This window comes from Protomyctophum parallelum, assembly GCF_964188405.1.
Source record: "Protomyctophum parallelum genome assembly, chromosome: 15".
Lineage (NCBI taxonomy): Eukaryota > Metazoa > Chordata > Actinopteri > Myctophiformes > Myctophidae > Protomyctophum > Protomyctophum parallelum.
In genome coordinates this window covers 18091686-18112548 of record NC_139710.1, presented here as the reverse complement: position 1 = coordinate 18112548, position 20863 = coordinate 18091686, and the positions used below count along the sequence as shown (strand labels likewise).

The 20863-nt window shown below is 42.5% G+C and overlaps 1 protein-coding gene across 1 annotated transcript in view; it reads left to right on the top strand.

Annotated features, from left to right (window-relative positions):
* Positions 1-2252: 2252 nt before the first annotated feature.
* Positions 2253-20863, top strand: part of sh2b3 (SH2B adaptor protein 3) — a 72679-nt gene continuing 54068 nt past the window's right edge. The window contains exon 1 of the mRNA XM_083784236.1: positions 2253-2587. The gene's annotated coding sequence lies outside the window, so the exon portion shown is untranslated. The remainder of the gene's footprint in view (positions 2588-20863) is intronic.

Below are 20863 nucleotides of genomic sequence, written 5' to 3'. Positions count from 1 at the left end.
GTTATTAGAGGGCCTGGGGAGCTGCACCCCTCTTTGGAAACACCAGTATTCTGGAGACGAGTGCCATGCGATATGTATTACCATTGCTCACACGCATTACTTTTTCTTTTTTCATATATATATATATATATATACTTTTACATGTGCCTTTGTCAGTCTGTGCACTGTTGCCAATAATCACGCCACGGTGCAACTCATAATCACTTTTTTGCCAAAGTTATGTCATGGTGCAATCTGTTATGCCTAATTTATACTCACAATATGCCATCGTGAACTTGTAGATTGACATTTTGGGTCTGTACACCATCATATTACAAAGTATACATTTGGCTTAATTAGAGATCAGACTTTAGTTGTGACAAATTGACAATGACTCAGTTCCATGGTCTGCATGTAGAGTAGGTCTACTATCATGTCTGGCTCCTAATACTGTCCTTTTAAAGACAATAATACAATACATGGTAAATTCCAAAGTGTTTAACTCTATTTTTCTCAATGTATTGAGAATTGTAACATTTTTATATATTAATTTAAGTGAAACTGCTTAAACATTCAGTTAAACGAATGCTCCAGCTGTTGCTGTAAAATGAATGGTACATTTGGGATGGTGTTTATAAACGCCAGCAATTTTGAGACAATATGCTATATATACTGTACTGTAGGCCCAGCTAATATAGTTATACAGTATTAGCAGTTGAACTTTGTAAATATTGATTGTGACTTTCCTTACTTATTTCTCAAACATCAATTTAAATATATTTCCACAAGGTGACATTTCTACTAATCTCTATTAAAGAGTGCCAAATGAGGTAAAAGCAACCCAGATGTATTATGTTAAGATTACTTCAATATACCGGTACTGGTACACACAATTCAAGCTTCCAGAGCTGTTCCCAAGTGGTACATTTTTTTTACAACGATTATATTTAAACAGATGGGAATGATTTGATAACAAATCAATAAACAGTGTTTAGATTGCCTTGCCTCCTTGTGGACAGCATTATTTCACATGATTTTAATAATCACTGTATGGTTTTAAAATGTTTCACTATTGGATTACATTTATTCTAACTAGCCCACATACAAGAAAATCGTTTTTCTTGGCATATGCATGGCTATTTTTGGCAATAGAAAAAACTAATCTGTATGTCAGTGCACGTGTAAATATGGTCATGGGACTTTTAGGAAGCACAAAGCCATGATGATGTGCCATCGTCATACTCTACTATTAAAAAAAGCACCTTTTGTTATAATATAGTCAACTCCCGCCAGATGGCGCTCTGTATCAATTTTAGAGGGTGGGGATCATTCATGATGGTTATGCGTGTGTGCTGTGCATAATGCAGATTATTTACCCCGACATGATTATAATAATTCAGAATAGCAGAATCTGTGTACATAGATTATCAACGGCGTGATATTGTTTAGGCCTAGATATATTAATCTAGCGTGAACGCATTACTTTATTTTCTTCCTGTCAGTTTCTCATTTATTTACATAATCTTATTTGATTAGACTAACATTTCTGCCATAACTTATTAATAAGTAAACAAAGCCCTCCACTAGCTGGGGGAATAGGATCTTTAACCATTTGAATAATTGAAGATAGGCCAGACTCGCCGCATTTATTCATCACGCAGACCAGTGAGACCACATAGCTGCTTGTTATCCTGCCCACGTCAAGTTGCTAAAAGTGACACAGCCACCTGCGAGCTCCGTTGTTTTCAAAGTAAAAGCTCATATTCATAGTTTTTAACTGCAGCACTGGCTTGGAAAATAGGCTGATCTGTTTTCGTTTTGTAACGTATTGCATAGCCGTTATATATATGATGATCTAAATAGCCTCTATTATAATGAAAACGTATGCTACTTAATGAAGTCAAGTGCCACAGCCACACCATTAACACATTTTTAACTGTAACTACATAAAACACAAAGACCACTGACTGTTATGATAAGATTTAGAATGGCAGCTAATTCAATGTCTGCTGTCTTTAAAAAAAAAATATATATATATATATATATATATATATATATTATTTTATCAGGTATTGAAACTTTTGAAAGTGGCAATTAAATAATAAAATTACTGCGCAGTAACTCATCTCTATACTATACCTCTCCACTTGCTTTTTAGAACGATACCCGTGCCAGTGGCCCTTTATTTTGAACGGCAAATGGTCTTCGTGTCAGAAGCGGAAATAAGATGGTGGACAAAATGTGTCTGGTCTAACGCATAGAGTTATGGTCTAACGCAGATGGACCTCAGGCACATTTATGACAGCGGAAATGAGGAGAGTCGCCACTTTTTTCCGCGTTTAAGTTAAGTTTCCTTCCTGAGAGTTTTTTTTTTTTTTTTTTTTTTTTTTCTTAACACGAAGGATCTGTTGAATGCGCTCACGATGAGAGAGAAGGCAGCGGACTTTTTAGCATGCTGGTATTCTTCGACCATACTAGTGTATTTGTTGTTCTTCAGAGAGAGTTTTAGTCACTTTAAGTGCTTCACAACGCATTTCCGTTATGCGAAGTCCAACTTTTTGGTTTGTCGTTGTGCTGCGGTGGGTGAACATCCAAGATAACGGAGAACGTGAGTACAGTAATGTTGTCAAGACAGAACAGTCTAGCTCTGTCAACATTTATCCTGGAGTGTTTTCACAAAGAAGACACATCGTTATGTTGTGTAATGTTACAATGAAAAAAGAGAAGAAAAGAAAAAAAAACTATTCTGAGCGAACAGGCAGTATCATTTAAATAGTTTCCATTGAGAATTCGTTTCCCCCCCGTTTAAAAAGTGTGGGGTGATGCAATTTAAAGAGTCTCTTAGCCCTCAGTCACTCGATCAGACCGATGCTGCACAGTTTTGGCTATCGAGTTTTAATAACATATAATCCTCCCTATTCCATATTCTCTACAGCCTACAACATACAAGCTTTCTTTTTATAGATGCTTATAGATGCGTAATAGCATAATAGCAAAGACAAACATGCATAAGGCAATTTTGTTGTGACGTTCGTGATGGATTTGGCATGTTATTGCTTCAAAGCTATACATATTATCTTCATGATAGTCCCTCATCATCCATTGGTTGCCACATGATAATGACGCAATGATGCAATTATGTTATGTTATTATTCCCATTCCCAAAACGCAATTTTATTATGCTCATATCCAATGGGTAAAAGTCATATTATAAATAAGGTGAAAGTACAGTACTGACTATAGTGACTACGTTTACGTTATTATTCTATAGTAATAAGGTATAATAACCTATAATGCATTGCTATATTGTAGCATTACACAACTATGTAGCCTACTATTGAAATATATATGATTTTCTTTCTAGTGAAATTAAATGTTGTATGCACATGGCATGCATGTGTGCAGGACTGCTTGTTTGTCTGAAACCACCCTCATGATTTCAGGATGGCAAACAGGAAAAATGGGGAAGCGGACACTTTTACAACCCCAGTGCTATATGGCAGTAAATCAACAGTAATTGTGTGTGTGTGTGTGTGTGTGTGTGTGTGTGTGTGTGTGTGTGTGTGTGTGTGTGTGTGTGTGTGTGTGCGTGCGTGCGTGCGTGCGCGCGCAGACTGTGCACGCGGGCACACAGTGGCTGTGAAGGGGCATTCATTTAAGTTCATTTGAGTGTTCACATGTGCACAGGTGTGTGTTTATGGCCATACAACCTGCATGGCTGATATAGGGATCCATACTTGGTCATACAGGGCAAAATCACCCACCCACTAGGTTATTCTTCAAAAGATGTGTGGGGCCAGAACCACCATGGGACAGCAGGCTCCTGTAGTGTTGTGTTTTTAACTTTTTATAGTCTACTCTATGGGGTCCTGACTCCTGAACCAATATACAGAAAGTTAATTTGTAAGCTGCAAAATCTTTCCCAAATTGTGTTTTGCGATTTGAATAAATTTCACTTATATCTTTCAAGTTGTCTCTGGGTTTATCTGTGGGTCCAAATATGGACAGTGGACACGCAGATTGATATGTCGCAAAGTGACAGTCAAGTTTACGGAAGTAAAGAAGTAGGTGAAATTAGTTTCTGAGCATCGCTCCCGTCGTATCGTCATTTCGTAGAAGTAAGAAAGGGAAGAAAAAGAGCTCCCCCTCTTCTTCTTCCCTTTCTTACTTCATCAAACAAGAAAAAACTAAATACAAAATATCTACATATTTACATGTTGCCTGAGATCAAATATAAAAAGGTGTGTGAGCATAGCAGCAGATGTGTGCTGTGCATGATATACTTATGAGCATTAGTTGGTGCTAGAAGGTGCTAGAAAAAACAACAAAAAAAAAACACGCGTTGTCCATAACCCCACTAAATGTGTCACAAACGTTTTCCAGAAAAGGTATTGCAATTTTAAATCTCGTGATTGAGATAAGAATTGTGATAGCCATCACAGTTAGCGAAAGCCATGGTCTTTTCTTACTGTGATGATGAGATGACGATAAGGGCAATGACGTCCAGGGGCTTGTTGATTAAAAACAAGAGATGCACACGTTTAACAGAAAACAACTTAGTTAGAGCTTAGTGTTAAACACTTTTGCCACTGGACAGTAAGTCGGTAAATGCGGTATTCAGCATGGCAGTGCATTCATACATGATGATACAGTGTGTGTGTGTGTATGTATGTGTGTGTGCGTGCGTTCTAGATGGAGAAGTGACTAGCGGTTCTAAAGAAGTAGTGGGGACTGCAGCTGTAGCTACAGTATCAGTAGTGGATCAGACACTGTCACGCATGGTTCCATGCCTTTAACTGAGATGTTATCAAACACCAGTGCTTCCGCTTGCCTCAGGCTTCTAAGAATTCCACTGATGAGACCGCCAAGGGAGGTCTCTGACCCACAACGGCCCTGGGAGAGGGGGGGGGGGGGGAGAGGGAGAGAGAGAGAGAGAGAGAGAGAGAGAGAGAGAGTCGGGAGAAGGAAAGTGTGTCAGTGTGTGGTGGGCCCAAACAATTAATAGGAAAATAATCCAAATTCACAATTGAACCTTCCAAATGGCAGAGGCTGCAAATTCCTGCAATTGATATTTGTTAAATATTCATATATCATTACTATAGAGTTAGTATTAGAGTATTTGACCTGTATAAATACAGGTCAAATAAATTACTATAGTGTTTGTTCAATTACAGCTCTTTTAGTGGAATTGATGAAACAAATAAATGAGCAGACAAAATTGGAACGGGTACACATGATGTATTTTCTGTTTACTAAAGACTTGGAGAGATGGGGAATCCCCTGAACAAACGCAGTTTGCAAAGCAATGATTACTATCAGAATATAGAACTTTAACTTTTTACCAATTACTTATTTTTCCTTCTTTTTTATTTTTTAGCTAATGCCAAATATCACTTGCAGCCCCTTTTATTGCATAAAAGGTATTATAATATTCCATAGTGCCTTTAATCAAAGCACTTGCATTACCATAACCACTGTTGACCGTTGCACAAAAGATGTCCCAATCCATTACACATCATACATAATGTACGTAACAAAATACACATAATCCTGTTTTACAAACGTGTACAGCCACAGGGCTAGAGACTACATTGTAGCGCATTGTACAGCGATGCTCAGCAATGCGTGTTTTGAATGGTCTTAAGGAAATAATAATGATTTGATACTTTTTCTCACTGTATGAGGGTGAACAAAGGAGATTTGCATCTGAAATGTCATTGTTGGCAATGACCACAGGCACAAGGGTAGTTGCCAAATGGAATAGCGCTCAGATAGTGAGGGTGTTGGGTCTGAGTCTGCCCTTACCAGCATATCGCACAGATTGGGGTTCGGGTGCAGCCTCCACTCGGGAGCAGAATCTGAACTATTCAACAAAAAAAATCTAAATAGTAAAAAAAAAGGCAAAGAAGTTTAGGGATAAGGGGTTTAGCGGTGATGAAAATGGAGCCCTCAGTCTGTGAAATACCAGAGAAAAGTGATGATGCATTCTTTATCCAGGTTTGTTTGCACTTTGCACCCTCCATCTAATGCAGTTGAATTGGGATATGGGGAGGTTCCTTTTCAGAGAAAGGGGATGATATGAGTCACCAAGCAGCAGGGACGTTTTTACACACATTGCAGACTCTAGCTCCAAAAGGTCTGAATGAGGAGTATGATATATCCCCTCCTGGTTGTTCTCCAAGTCTCTCTTTGTGGTTTTAAAGGTCACCATATTTTGTCCCGTTTTTTTTACTCACCTTAGAGTAGACAAGAGGCACCGCTTTAGGTAGCAGTATGACGGCTTATTAGCCTGAGTCCTTTTATGTATGCAATGTTTTAAATCCTGGGCAAACAGGATATGTATTTTTATTTTGTAATGTACGTATGATGTGTAAAGGATTGGGAAATAACTTTCCAAGAAGCCATTGGTTTCCACTAAAATCAACTTGCAGGTGAATTTAATTTATCATCTGGACTCTTGAGATACAATATCAGAGAAAGCTGGTAATTAATCGCCCGGGGTTATTTAATCCATTAAATCAGAGCGCCCAGCGATTTATAGCAGCGGGGCACATTTAGTGACGCACCAGGTGCTATCCCGGATGTAGCTGAAGTAGCTTGATGTAGCCAAAACACTCCCGAGGCGATCGACAACAACGGGAGGTATGATTAATTCGCGACTAGCGACGGGACCGCGATGGGCCGTCTAACACATAATCTTTGCTTAGAATTGGACAGAATTTAGATCAAGAGTTATTCACGTTTTAAGATTTTTGGTCTCATCGGCTAAAATTGGGGGGAACATTTTCCTTGTCGTCCCACCGGGAAATAACATTGAATGTTGCGCAACAGACGCTCCCAGCCTGTGGAGCGATGCGATCGGTTTTGATATCTATTAATCTCCGTCCTGGGTGACGAGCGTTAATTGATAGGACGGAGAACTCTGTCCTTGCTGCTCAGGGTGTTAAAATAAACAAATCGTGTTTTGGAATGTTTTTGGTGATAAAAGTCCTACAACATGAAATTCAACTTTTCTTTTTTGTGTTTTTTGCTCTCCCCTATGTGTTTTCTATCCCCACAAATACGCAACTTTGAACAATCATATAGGGGCTTTTATGGAAATTGGTCTCCTTGGTAGCCTACAGCTCAACTGATTTGGTGGTACCCGTGATGTCATCTGTATCGCCCTACTTTGTATAGGCCTATAATTCCATGACATGAACTGGTTATATCAGAGTGGTGATTTAGGCTCAAACCATTAGAAATATGTTTGAGGGACATAAACAATATGATATTAAATATTAAAAAAAAAACGTTTTAAAATGCATGTTGTAGTTCCTTTAATGTAACATTTTCTTGACTTTTAGTCAATGAACAAATAAACGTGGTGGTTATACTAAGCTTGACTGAAAGCATTTTTAAATTGCAAAGCAACTCACAAAATTGGTCTGAAAGATCACAATTCGATATTTATCCCAAATAGTTAACAGTAGTGGATGGGGGGTTGAAGAGCGGCTGAATGGGAAGACAGATTGAAATATGATGACAGAGATATATAGAGAGAAAGAAAGAGAGATGAAAAAACAAGCAGAAAAGGGGAGAGACAGAGCCTCCCACCTCGTCAATAAGTTTGGACCCCTCCCCTCGGGGAACGGCGTGTAATGATGTGAGATGGTGATATGGGGTCCTCCTAAATGGAGACTGCGACATGAGTCGTCTGCCAGGACCCATGAGGCCACACACAGCAGAGCCCCAAGGCAAAGACAATCCTTACTCACCTGTACACACATGACATGGCAGGTGAGAGAAAGATAATGGGGTAATGCCTGATTTATACTTGCTTGAGGGCCATATTGTGCAGCGAACATAGCCAATCTACACGCTGTGAGCGCTGTGAGCTTATAGATCTGCTAATATTGGTGTGATACCGGCGCGCAACTAAGTATAAACCAGGCCGTGTACTGTATGTGTGCACCCGTGCACACCTGCGTATGTTTTCAAAGCAACAGTAATTAGAGGCTCTGCGCTGTACTGTACTGTATATGTGCCTTTGTTTTTTGTTATTGGAAGAATGTTGATTATAGGCCATGTTTACTGTTGCTGTATCTGAGCTTGAATATCACCTGAAGCAAGTTCATGCATGTATGGCAGGCATCCATGTTTAGTCACAATTCATTGATGTATAGTGTATGGATTTCTTGTAAACTTGTCTGTTCCTTCCCCTTATAGTCGATCAATTGATTCATCTGTCGTTCGGTCTATGTCGACCAAGTATTTAGTTTAGTTTTAGATTAGCCCTTTATTCTTAAAATAAATAAATAATAAAAATAAATCCAGTAGCCATTGTGAAATCAACATTAAAACGTTCAGTTCTCAACCTCACCAACTTGAAATAACTGGTCTCTGCACGATTGTATGTATACCAAATACAATTTTATGTTGATGTTGATTAAATCAGCGAATCGATTAGTTAACAAATCACTATAACTAATAGTAGACTTTGAATTTCTTTAGACGAGGACAGCCCTAGAGGTTAGGCAGTCATTACGTCTGAGAGGAAGTGAAGTGTGGAAGTGAAAGCAGGAACCCTCTCTCCTCTCAGACTGTGCACACGCGCACACACACAAGATCCACACAGATGAATCATGTGTTTCAACGTGACTCCTGTGTCTGAATGAGAGAGCCACTAGCTTGAGATCATTCACATCTTCCAGCGAGCGGATGGAGTCACATCGCTTTAGTGTCACTGGTGGTACTGGTATAAACAAAGTCCTCAGACATTCCTTTAACTATATATGCTGGAGCCGACAGCAGTGTTGTAGCACTGATTTTGACAGCAATTCTTTCATAGTCATAGTCTCATAGTCATTTCAATAAAATGTCAGTGATATTTTAGTCATATGAAAAGTTTTAGTATTAGTCTAGTTTTTGTTTCGAAAGATTTTAGTTAACTTAATCTACAGTTGAATTTGTTGACAAAAATGTATTTTGGCGTGCCTTGATGATAATGATTGATTTTACACTTGGTTGCAGGCCAGTGAAAAAAGGTAGTCGACGAACATTTTCCGTCATAGTTTCACTCAACAAAATTAACACTGACTTGTAGGTATCCACATGGCAATGATTAGTCCCCAGCATATTTAGAGATGAGACAGAGAGTCACTTGGCTTTTTATGGAGGGCCTGCTGTGAATAAGCCTAAAATCATGGAATTCCACAGAGGTCTCCAGATAATTCATTTCCAATGCGAGCAATGAGAAGGAGTGGGTCACTGCCACAGATCCGCCTCATAACTCATAGTTATGTCACTTCCTGAACAACTGAATGTTCGATCAGAACTGCACCACTTTGAGCAGATGAGTCGTTCATAAAGTGCTTTCAGAGGTTAGTGGGAGCCTGAGATGTCCTGAGGGCTCTTTGCTGTAGTCACATTCTAGCTACTGTACATGCAGCTTACAGCATATTGGAACATGGCCAATTGATTAATCCATGAATGGTGGAGTGTTGTTTTGAAACACACTTTTTAAACAAAGTCTGTCTTAACAACCTATTGTAATGGAGGAGTGGATGATTAGTGTGTTGCTATATATAATGACACATCTACAGCAAAACATCTACAATTACTATTAGACACTAAGCAAAGGAGTGCATTGCATACAGGTGTGTGTGTGTGTGTGTGTGTGTGTGTGTGTGTGTGTGTGTGTGTGTGTGTGTGTGTGTGTGTGTGTGTGTGTGTGTGTGTGTGTGTCGTGTGTGTGTGTGTGTGTGTGTGTGTGTGTGTGACTGTGTGCGTGCGTGCCTGACTGTGTGTGTGCGTGCGTGCCTGTATGCGTGCGTCCACTTATTTATGCTAACATGTGTGAATGTGGATGAAACAAATGTTGCAAAGTGACATAAAACTGTTTAAAGGTAGTGCAACTACACTAGATTTATGAAATGGCATGATCGTTTGTTTGACCTCTATTCGATAGTATTTGTTAATGATTGTGTTGATACCGTAGCTGTTAGGACAACAGCGATGCCTATAGCCTGTGTTAAACTTTCAGGGTCGTGCACCAAAAACAGCAGATCTACAAGCACATAATGCGCTGCACTGTGACATGTGACCATCACTGCTAGCCATGTCATCCATATGACCGAACAGTTGTCTTGATGAAAGACTGAAAGGGGAGAACTCTTCTCTTCTCTTTTTCCCTCACAGCTTATCCTCTTTCTGTCTCCGTCTGTCATTATGTATGTCAAGGTACCCTCTTATTTTAGTATTTTTTGTCTGGCATGCCAGAGACTGCCCTTCGGAGGCTAATGATAGACTATGGGCCGTGTGGAGATTGTTTGTATTAGTCAGCTATAGAATGACAGCTGTGAGGACGCTTGTTAATGGTGCTGCCTTCACAGAATAGAACACAGCTACTGGGATGTAAGACCTTTTTGTTTGACACAGCTATGCTGAAAGCTGTGATCATCATAACATGGTCTAGTGGGAATTCATGAAAGTATATGATGCATAATTATGCAAATGTTCTCCACAGGACACATCACAAGTAATTTCAATTTGATACTCAAGGCAGGTTTGCCTTGCATCTGTTGTTTGTGTACAGTTGGCTCTCTCTTGACATAAAATCTCCAGAGCACCACACAGCTAATTTCTTAATCCCAATTTATACTCTGTCGTATGACCGCATCAAGAACCAAATAAATTGACCGGAGTCCCTCAGGGGGCTATTACAAAGCTAGCCTCGCGTTGCGATACTAATATCTGGCTATAGGGAGTGTGTATATCTCTCTGCTTTTTGACAAATGTTCACGCCAGAATAGGTACGCTAGGGTTCAAGTGGTTAAAAGTTAGTTAGTTTGTAAGTGACACGAAATATAAGTCAGCCTTTAGCCACCAAGTCTCAGCCTTTCACTTTCCCTACTGGCCTCTCCATCCCCAGACCACAGGAAATGGCTAGAGAGTGGCCGGGCCGGGTTTCTCTGGGTCTTAAGAATAGCAGCATTGTGTTTTGCAACTTGTGCTGGAGTCTGCATTGTTGTGGAAACGTAGGACTAGAACATGCTCAGGCCAAAACAAAAAGCCAATGTACCTAATGGTCTATGTGTCGCGTATTATATCACACATGTATTAAACATAATGGTCTATGTGTCGCCTATTATATCACACATGTATTAGACATTACGTGACGTGCAAACAGCTCTTTTATATGTCTATTGATTTACTTTATTGCTGGTATGGTTGCAATTATAGACATTCTGAAATGTTGATTTATTTATTTCATGTTATATCTTTTAATGTTGTGCTGTTTTATCTTTGAATTTTTTTAAAGATTTGGATTTGTTATTTTTTGCTATCAATAGTACACTAATTACTGCTAACATAAAATGTGAGGTTGGCCTCTAATTACTGCTGAGATGAAGTGGCTGCTTTTCTCACTTCTCTTGGGGTGGAAATACACATACACAAATCCACATTTCCTGAACTAAAGTCTGCAAGTACAAGTACTACTATTTCCCCTTTTATATGCTTATTTTAGTATCAGCAGTTCAAAACCTGCCAGTCTCATACACAAAGAAATGTACCAAAAGTCTTTCCCTTTTCTCAGAAATATCAAATGTGCCAGTTCGCCTTTATTTCTCAGCATGTTCATTTTACTAATATATTTGACATGTATCCTGTGGTTGTGTGTACAGTCTGTACACATTGATTTGTAAAATAGAATAAAATGAACACAGTACAGATGACTACTATACTCTAGTTATGGATAATGTGCAATGCGTGTTCCCTGGTCGGTCTCCCCCAGAATCAGCTGATGTCTTCCTCGGGGGCGGGGCTATGGAAAGTAAGCCCGGAGCTTCTCTCATATTTCATCAGCACTTCCTCCTCCTTCACAGCGTGTTCTTCAATTATGTAAGCCGTCTGCGTCTCGCGTTCTGCTCTGCTCATTATCAAAGCTCACTTCAAACAAACATCTCAGCTGATTTCATGTGCTTTTATTTGTGGTGAAAATCTAAATTGAACCCCCCACCCCCCCAAAAGAAGAAGAAGAAAAACAATTTCTGTGTAGATGTACTCCTGACACAAACAACAACAAAAAAGTAAGGACCTTAATTAACAATGGAGTGGATTTGTAGGTTAACTGAATGGGCATGGGAACTCCTTACCTCATTAGTCTAAGAACATGGTTAGGAATGACTGGATCTGTGTTGTGTATGTGTACGTATGTCTGAAAGTACATGTGTCAGAAACAGATTGAGGATGCGTACATTGTTGAGTGACATCATGTTGCTCCTGTGTGAATCTGATGGCATTTGCAAACATGTAACCATGTTAACCTGGAGTTTTCTGCAACAGTGCATATACAGTACATTACAAGTATACTGTACATGCATGCGTGTGTGTGACTGTGTGTGTGTGTGTGTGTGTGTGTGTGTGTGTGTGTGTGTGTGTGTGTGTGTTGCGGTGCGTTGCGTGCATTGTGTTGCGTGCATTGTGTTGCGTGCGTGCGTGCGTGCGTTGTGTTGTGTGCGTGCATGCGTGCGTGCTAGTGTGTGCATGCATGACGTGTGCATTGCCTTGCTGCTTGCCAGAGACCAGGGCAGGGCTTCCTGTTACTGTGATTGCTGGCCAGACAGACAGAGCAGAGTAAAGCTAGCAGAACTCTGTCCAGCATCGCTCGCTTTGTCTCTGTGCCTCCCTGGCTCTGCCACCTGGACTCTCACCCCCGCCCCCTTATAGCCTGACACTCTCCCTCAGCCATCTCTCTCTCTCTCTCCATGTTCTCACTTCCTTCCTCCCTGGGCTCTCTCTCTCTATCTCTGTCTGTCTGTCTGTCTGTCTGTCTGTCAGAACATCTCTGAGGCCGCCCGGTCTCTGTCTTCCTCTTCCTCTCGCTCCTCGAGATGGGAGCCAAGGCCTGTAGCTACAACCTCTGTCTCGTACCTTCGTTGTCCGTACTCTACTCACTTAACCCACAGCTTGGCACACCCTGCTTTGTAAAGTGTGATCTGGTGTTGACAAACTGGGATATGTTGTATTATTAACATCAAAGGCTTAAAAGTCATGTATGTTTAGCCCATTGACTATGACCCATGGTATACTTGATATTAGTGCCGAGCATTCTTCTAATCCAAATCATACCTTGATTCTAGACGAAGCCATTCTGTTCATTTCTGTCCAGTACAGCATTAATGTCAAACTGAGACTTGAGACCCAATACTTTATTTCTCAATGCCATGTTATTGTTGCACTTTAATGCATTGTAAGGCCCTGAGTCTGACACTCATCAACCAGTCTGCTTATAGCGGACTTGCACGTATTGTATGTTCTGCGCCTGCATGAGTGGAAACACATCTCCATACCAGGTGGCAGTAGTCGTAACCAGCCCAATCCTAGTTGTAAACAAAAAAGAAAACCTGAAGAGCGAGCATGCTTGTGAGTACCACAGACGAAAAACAGTCAAAATTTCATTCTGACCCCTCCACGAAAAGGCCTCGTTGTCCTGACCCCTTATCATTTATACATTATGGATCAATAGTGTGGACTTCGTCTGTGGCATTCATTATTGGGAAGACAACTAAATTAGCGTTGTGGTTTTGGAATGTTTGGAATACGAATTGACCGGTTTTTGGCCAATGCCGACTTAGTGTGTCAGCACTCTTAAAGCACTAATTGATTGGAAAGTCTAACCGAAATAGTCCCTGGAGAAGATGTTATGTTTAGCCAACTCAATAATTACATTGTAATAACTTGGGACAGAATGTACACAAACACTATACCTAAGAATAGCCAGAGCTGTGAATAGACAATGGTATCGACACTGGCATGGTCCTTTAAGTATATCCATCCAATGGTATCGACACTGTCATGGTCTTTTAAGTATATCCATCCAATGGTATCGAGTCGACACTGGCATGGTCCTTTAAGTATATCCATCCAATGGTATCGACACTGGCATGGTCCTTTAAGTATATCCATCCAATGGTATCGACACTGGCATGGTCCTTTAAGTATATCCATCCAAGCCCAGTGATTCACTCTGGGATTCAGAGAATGAAACGTTCAAAGGTTGTAACAGAATCTGTTTTTCATCCTGGGCCCTCTCTCTGCCCTGCATATGTTGACTGGGCCCTTCATCCTGGGCCCTCTGCCCTGCATATGTTGACTGGGCCCTCCATCCTGGGCCCTCTCTCTGCCCTGCATATGTTGACTGGGCCCTTCATCCTGGGCCCTCTGCCCTGCATATGTTGACTGGGCCCTCCATCCTGGGCCCTCTCTCTGCCCTGCATATGTTGACTGTCTGTGTGTGAAAGACGGCGGTTTTGTCATTTCAAAAAGAGCCGCGTAGGCTAATTGAGTCGTAAGTAATAGGATTGGATCATCAGCTTGATGCTGGTAATAACACCAGGGCTATATAAAGGGCAAAGGAGGATGTGGGCTATTCCAAGAAGATAATAATTTAACTTAATCAGCGGCTGGGCTGAGGTTTTAAAGCCCATGCTGCTCAGCAGTGTAAACTGCTCAGTCACATTTTAATATAATGAGGAAGACAATTAAAAACACATCCTCTTTTTGAAATAGCAAATAGCCTAATGGCTGGACGGAGGCATTACATTCGGGGCAGGCCCATTTTGTCACGTGCTCAGTGCGTAGCACACAACATTCTCTCTCTTTCCCCATCTCCCCATCTTTCCGTCTGTTCCTTCTATTCAGCTTCTGTGAGAAGGGAAGAAATATATCACCATTTAAGAGAGATATTGTGCATTTATGTTGTCTAAAACATAAGATGCCGGAGAATATCTGTGTGTGTGTATGTGTGTTTGTACTCGCGCGCGTGCGTGTGTGTGTACGTGCGTGTGGTGCAGTATATGGCCCTGAATAACAGTTGTTCCCAACAGGGGATAACAGGGAGCATTGAGTGGTGTGTGAGAGCTGATACCAACCTCTGAGATATAAATAGGACCACCCTGCAACAGGGCTTCCACCACCAGCACTGATAATACTCTTTTTCTGTTCACTGTTCTCTCTCTGTGTGTGTGTGTGTGTGCGTGTGCGTGTGCGTGTGCGTGCGTGTGTGTGTGTGTGTGTGTGTGTGTGTGTTTCAGGCTATAGCCCAGAGTTTGCATCAATATGAGTGCACTGATGTTCGATTCTTCAGCTGCACTGTGTGTGTAGTTGTGTCCCATAGAGGCTGTGTTTCCGGGCCGGTAGCTCAGTGTGTTCTGGTGTTCTGGTGTTCTGGCTCGGCTCCTAGCGGGCCTTCACAGAGCTTTGCTTGTGTGTTTCAGGGGCTTTTAGAGAGCAGCCCATCCCTAATCTGGGCAAAACCTTTGCCAAATCCACACTCTCTCAAATGCAACGCATCGGGTGCTTGTAGATCTGCAATTGTTTTGCCAAATATGTTCGTAAGATTAGCCTTGGTACGCAACCGCAGAGGAACAATAGAAGTTACTGAGACAGGATGTTATGACTTGACGGACAGATTTGATTCCCCTACAGTATATGGTTAAATGCCCACGTCTACAGAGCCAGCAAGACCCAGATTACTTAAGACAAGGTTGAATTTTGCTGATAGTCAGTTCTGTCAAAAGAACCAAAGACAATGTACACCACAATACAGCACTTCCTCTTAACCACTTACAAGCCCCATTTTTATACTTTGGCTGTTAAAAAACAAAGATATATCGTGATGCGATGAAGTTTGTAGATTTGCTTTTGGAGAACATTGAAGAAAATTGTGAAAAGAATTGAAACATTTTGGGACCAGTGACCATCTCTTGTTTGTCTGTGCTCACTGTCTGCTTCCTCATTGTTTTGAATTAAAAGCTGTCAGTGACCCGATGGCCAAGTGCTTATGGTGCATGTATACCACACGGGCCAAATGTGTATCCGGTTTGATTCCTGGCTGGCCGGGCTATTTGCTGAATGTCATTCCTCTACTCTGTCTGCATTTCCGGTTTTTCTCTCTACTATCACTGTCAAATAAATGAATTAAATAAAAAATAAAACCTTCCCAGGTCCCAGGTCCCAGGTACAATTAACTATACCTATACTGTGGTGACTTGTGATAGAAGATAAGATCATATTGGGTCCCGTTGAGAAACAGAAATAACACATAAATTGAACTTTATTTCATTGAACCATTTGAGCCTACACTTTCTTTCAGAAACAGCTGATCTACAAGTTCACTGCGCAACGCGTTGTGAGCTTGTACTGTGTACATCTGGTATTTTAGAAGCTTTTTGTTTTGCTGCTGAAAAACACATTGCACAGTCAAAGATATAGGGTACAGTGACTCACGTGGAAGAATGGAGGCCTTGAGGACAGTGAGGCAGGGGAAGGGAGGCCTTGGGGACAGTGAGGCAGGAGAATGGAGGCCTTGAGGACAGTGAGGCAGGGGAATGGAGGCCTTGAGGACAGTGAGACAGGAGAATGGAGGCCTTGAGGACAGTGAGACAGGAGAATGGAGGCCTTGAGGACAGTGAGACAGGGGAATGGAGGCCTTGAGGACAATGAGGCAGGAGAATGGAGGCCTTGAGGACAGTGAGGCAGGAGAATGGAGGCCTTGAGGACAGTGAGGCAGGGGGATGGAGGCCTTGAGGACAGTGAGACAGGAGAATGGAGGCCTTGAGGACAGTGAGGCAGGGGGAATGGAGGCCTTGAGGACAGTGAGGCAGGAGAATGGAGGCCTTGAGGACAGTGAGGCAGGGGGATGGAGGCCTTGAGGACAGTGAGACAGGAGAATGGAGGCCTTGAGGACAGTGAGGCAGGGGGAATGGAGGCCTTGGGGACAGTGAGGCAGGGGGATGGGGGTTGTGGATGAATAAGGTGAGGAAGAGAGAGAAGAGAAGCGGGCCCTTCATCGCTCAGTCTACGGTCTTCTTCACACATTACTTGACACAGTGTGTGAATTCAAGGACAGCTCTACATTTCCTCTTCTACACATTGTCCAAGAAGGCACAGACGCTCTCAACATAAAAGAGAGGAATGCCACAGCTGCAGGGAACAAAATTAACACCCGCCAACGGCATGTAGTGCTTGTAAATTACAGAGACTAACCAGCCCCTCTGCCGTGTATATTGTTTTGTTTTTCACAACGCATGAAGGAATAACTTTTGTTGTCGGTTCATGATTCTATACCTAAAGTGATGGTTTTGTTGTGGTGCAGCCCCCTACCTTTATTTATAATAATAAAAAATAAAAAAACATCTGCCTGGCAGAGTGGCTGGTAGTTTTGAAAATATAGCAGCTTTAGCAGTTAAGTTTGTTCCCTGCATCAGAAGCTGGCACGGGCAAGGAAAGTTATACGAAGAGAAGCGTGCGAGGCTTTCACAGATTTTTCTTCCTTTGCAACTTAAATAGAAGTGACTGCTTATTTATGTTCATACAGGATACATTTTATATAAAGTGTTAGGTTTGCCAAGCTAGAAGACAGAGGAGATGACAAGACGAGGAGAAAGAAGACAACAACAAAAAAAACATGGGAACAGACACAGCCGGGCCCCTAGAGGAATACCAAGAGGAAGTGTGTGTGTGTGTGTGTGTGTGTGTGTGTGTGTGTGTGTGTGTGCGTGTGTGTGTGTGTGTGTGTGTGTGTGTGTGTGTGTGTGTGTGTGTGCGTGTGTGTGTGTGCGTGTGTGTGTGTGTGTGTGTGTGTGTTCTAGCATGCGTTTGTGCGTGTGTGCGTGCAATGTGCATTCACGTGCGTGCGTGTGTGTGTGTGTGTGTGTGTGTGTGTGTGTGTGTGTGTGTGTGTGTGTGTGTGTGTGTGTGTGTGTGTGTGTGTGTGTGTGTGTGTGTGTGTGTGTGTGTGTGTGTGTGTGTGTGTGTGTGTGTGTGTGTGTGCGCGCGCGTGCGTGTGTGTGTGTGTAGACAGTCAGTCAGTGCTGAGTCATGGCTGTTCTGGCCAGGCTGATAGAAACAGCCTACTGGGGGCCATCTGCAGGGGCAGGGGGACACGCTGCATGTGAGCATGCTCTTGAAACATACTGTACAGGAAGGGTCTCTTCAGTTGTTGTGGCACCACCAACATATCCAGGAACTAGTAGCAGTGACGCAATCATATTGCCATGCCAAGTTCTCGCTCCCCCCGCATTGATGTGCACGACATGAGCTCTCTCCCTATACCGCCCCCTGCTTATGTCTTGTGATAAAAATAATAATAAAAAGAGAAGAAGAGCAGGGTGGGGCAAAAAGTCAGCTTGTGTCACGTGACACAGGAGAAGGAATGGCTAAACATCTTGTTGTCGTCTCCCCTCAGAATGCAGTCACATTTAGGTTAAACACAGAGATGACAGCAGACAGATAACATGTTGCTCCACGTTTGGCCCAGCCACTTCTACTTTCTGTCTCTTTTTCTCTCTCTTTCTCTCTCTCGCTCCCAGTCTCTCTTTCTCTCGTGTGGTTTTCTGTGATCTGTTGGGCCACAGTCAGTGAGTCCCACCCCATTCACACACACAGACAGACGCACGTTCACACACTTACATACTTCCGCTAGAATAGACCCCTTTCTGCTGCATTGAAGGAAGAATGGTATGTAGGCCCATGCTGGTGTTTCAGTAACATTACTATGATCCCTAGCTAGCACTCATGTACTTATGTGATGTGTTGAACTGTATTGCGTTATGAAGGGGAAACTTGTGTAATGTATGTCAGTATAACAACAATTTGTTTAACAACGCTTAAGTCTTTAAACATGTCTTTTCTCGCGGTTCTCTGCTTGGGTTGAAATAAAACTAGTAGATTTAACATATCATTGCTGTTGGGCATCTCCATATTTAAGCTTTTAATTATGTAATTATTTTGTAAACTAGCCCGGTGCCCGGCTGTAGAGCACCGAAGTTGGAGATCCATGCCCCACCCGGCTATGCAATACCCGTTGTACCCGTGTCAGAGTTCCCATTCCACCCATCTGTCTGTGTCCGTTTTATACCCATATGTGGTGATTTCTGTATCGGTCTATCTGTGTCCCTTATGGAGGTCTGTTTTAGGCATGCCCAAATATGAAGCGTTGACAACCGGCTATCCGACGGACTCGACAACGGGCTCTGCACCTTAGAGTATATATATTTATAGAGAAGGCACCCAGAGGAAATCTTGAGGCGAAATGGACATAGTGGCCGAATGAAGGTATTGCAGCCTGGCCCCAAACACATGAACGCGCTGTCCGTTGACTATCATTGTACACGTTCACGACGGACGACGCTCGTGCGTGATCAACGGCAGCGCGTTCATGTGTTTGGGGCCACTCACCATTGCAATCCGTCCCAGAATGCACTCTGTTCCTACCCGGAAGGAGGAGTGAATCCGCCTCATGCGCTTTTTTTTTTTTTTTTTAAGATATTTTTTTGCGGCTTACGCCTTTTATTGATTTTTGAATGGACAGACAGTAGGCTGACAGGAAACGGGAGAGAGATGGGGGGATGACATGCAGTAAAGGCCGTGTCGGGTCCGGGAGTCGAACCCGCGGCACACTGCGACTGGATTACCAGTCCGGTGCCCAGACCGTTACGCTACGGCCTGGGCCAACCCTCATGCGCTTTTGAGCAACTCAATGCAAGTGGATGGGAGGAGAACTCGGGTGTCTTCTCTATAGATATATATACTCTATGCTCTGCACTCCCTGTGGTGATGTGGAACGTGTGTGTCGAAGTTTGAAGTCGGTTTCGTGGATTACAGACGTACAGTTCTGTGTCAGGCATGCCTAAATATGGAGTGTTGTGATGTCAGGCATGCCCAAATATGGAGTGTTGTAATGCCAGAACAGCCCACTCCATATATGGACACTGGGCAGGGGGCCTGTCCAGAGCCCGGGCAGACGCCCTTTGTGGCGGTTCTGGACAACCGTGGGTCCGAACGACTCGACACCGGGCACTCAATGTGGGGGCATGGAGCGCGTGTGTCGAAGTCGGTGGGGCGAACCGCTCTCGGGTTACGTGCATTACAGACACACAGAGACGTGGTGCATTTATAGATAGATAAATGCCCTACTTCATCATACAAGAATGTTACAAAAAAAGTAGTGAAAATAAAATAACTCATAATGTGATGCATCGCGAGCATGACATGCTGTAAGCTTGTATATCTGCCATTTCCTGAAAAGTAACGGTTTTGTAACAGGTTTCACAATAAATGCTTTTTTCACATCTACACTTTTTACAACATTTGCTCTCATATAATTATGCTATAGGCTAAAACAAATAGATCTGTATGTCAAAGAAAATCAATGGCACTTTTGTCGGGTGAAAATGTGTATAAGCCTCCTAATCTAACACAGTACCACCCTGTAAAGCGGTATAAGCCCATAACCTCAGGAATTGCATCATCTATCCTTCTTTCCACTAATCTACAACAAGTGGGAGTTGAGTCCACTTGAAGCGATCTCTCTGTGTGCGTGCGTGCGTGCGTGCGTGCGTGCGCACAAGAGGGAACGGCAAGTGATTTGAAAAGATGAAGGACGGGGCTACGGACATGGCTGCTGGTTGAATGACCACGGTAATGTGTCTGAAACAACACGTCACAGGACTGGGGCTGGGCTTCAGCCACTGGTGTCAGAAAGACACTGGAAATGAATTCAACTGCTATGATGTACAGTGTCAGACAGACACACACGTACAGTACCTGCCATTTCCTGGGCTTCTGGTCCACCTCATGACGAACTAAGAGAGACCCTACAAAGGTCACCTCTGTCTCTCTCAGCCACCCTGCCAGCTAGTGTGCGACCCTTCCCTTCCTAGCCACAGCATCCTTTCCTCGCTTCTGCATAACTCTCTGAGTTCAGTTCTTTGTAACGTTGAGGGCAGATGGTAGTTTAGTTTAGTTTAGTTTATTAAAGGAAGATCGTATGCCATGCATGGTTGCGGAGTCAACCAAAGTGCGTCCTGTTTCGTGCACATCCTGACGTGACTTTTTG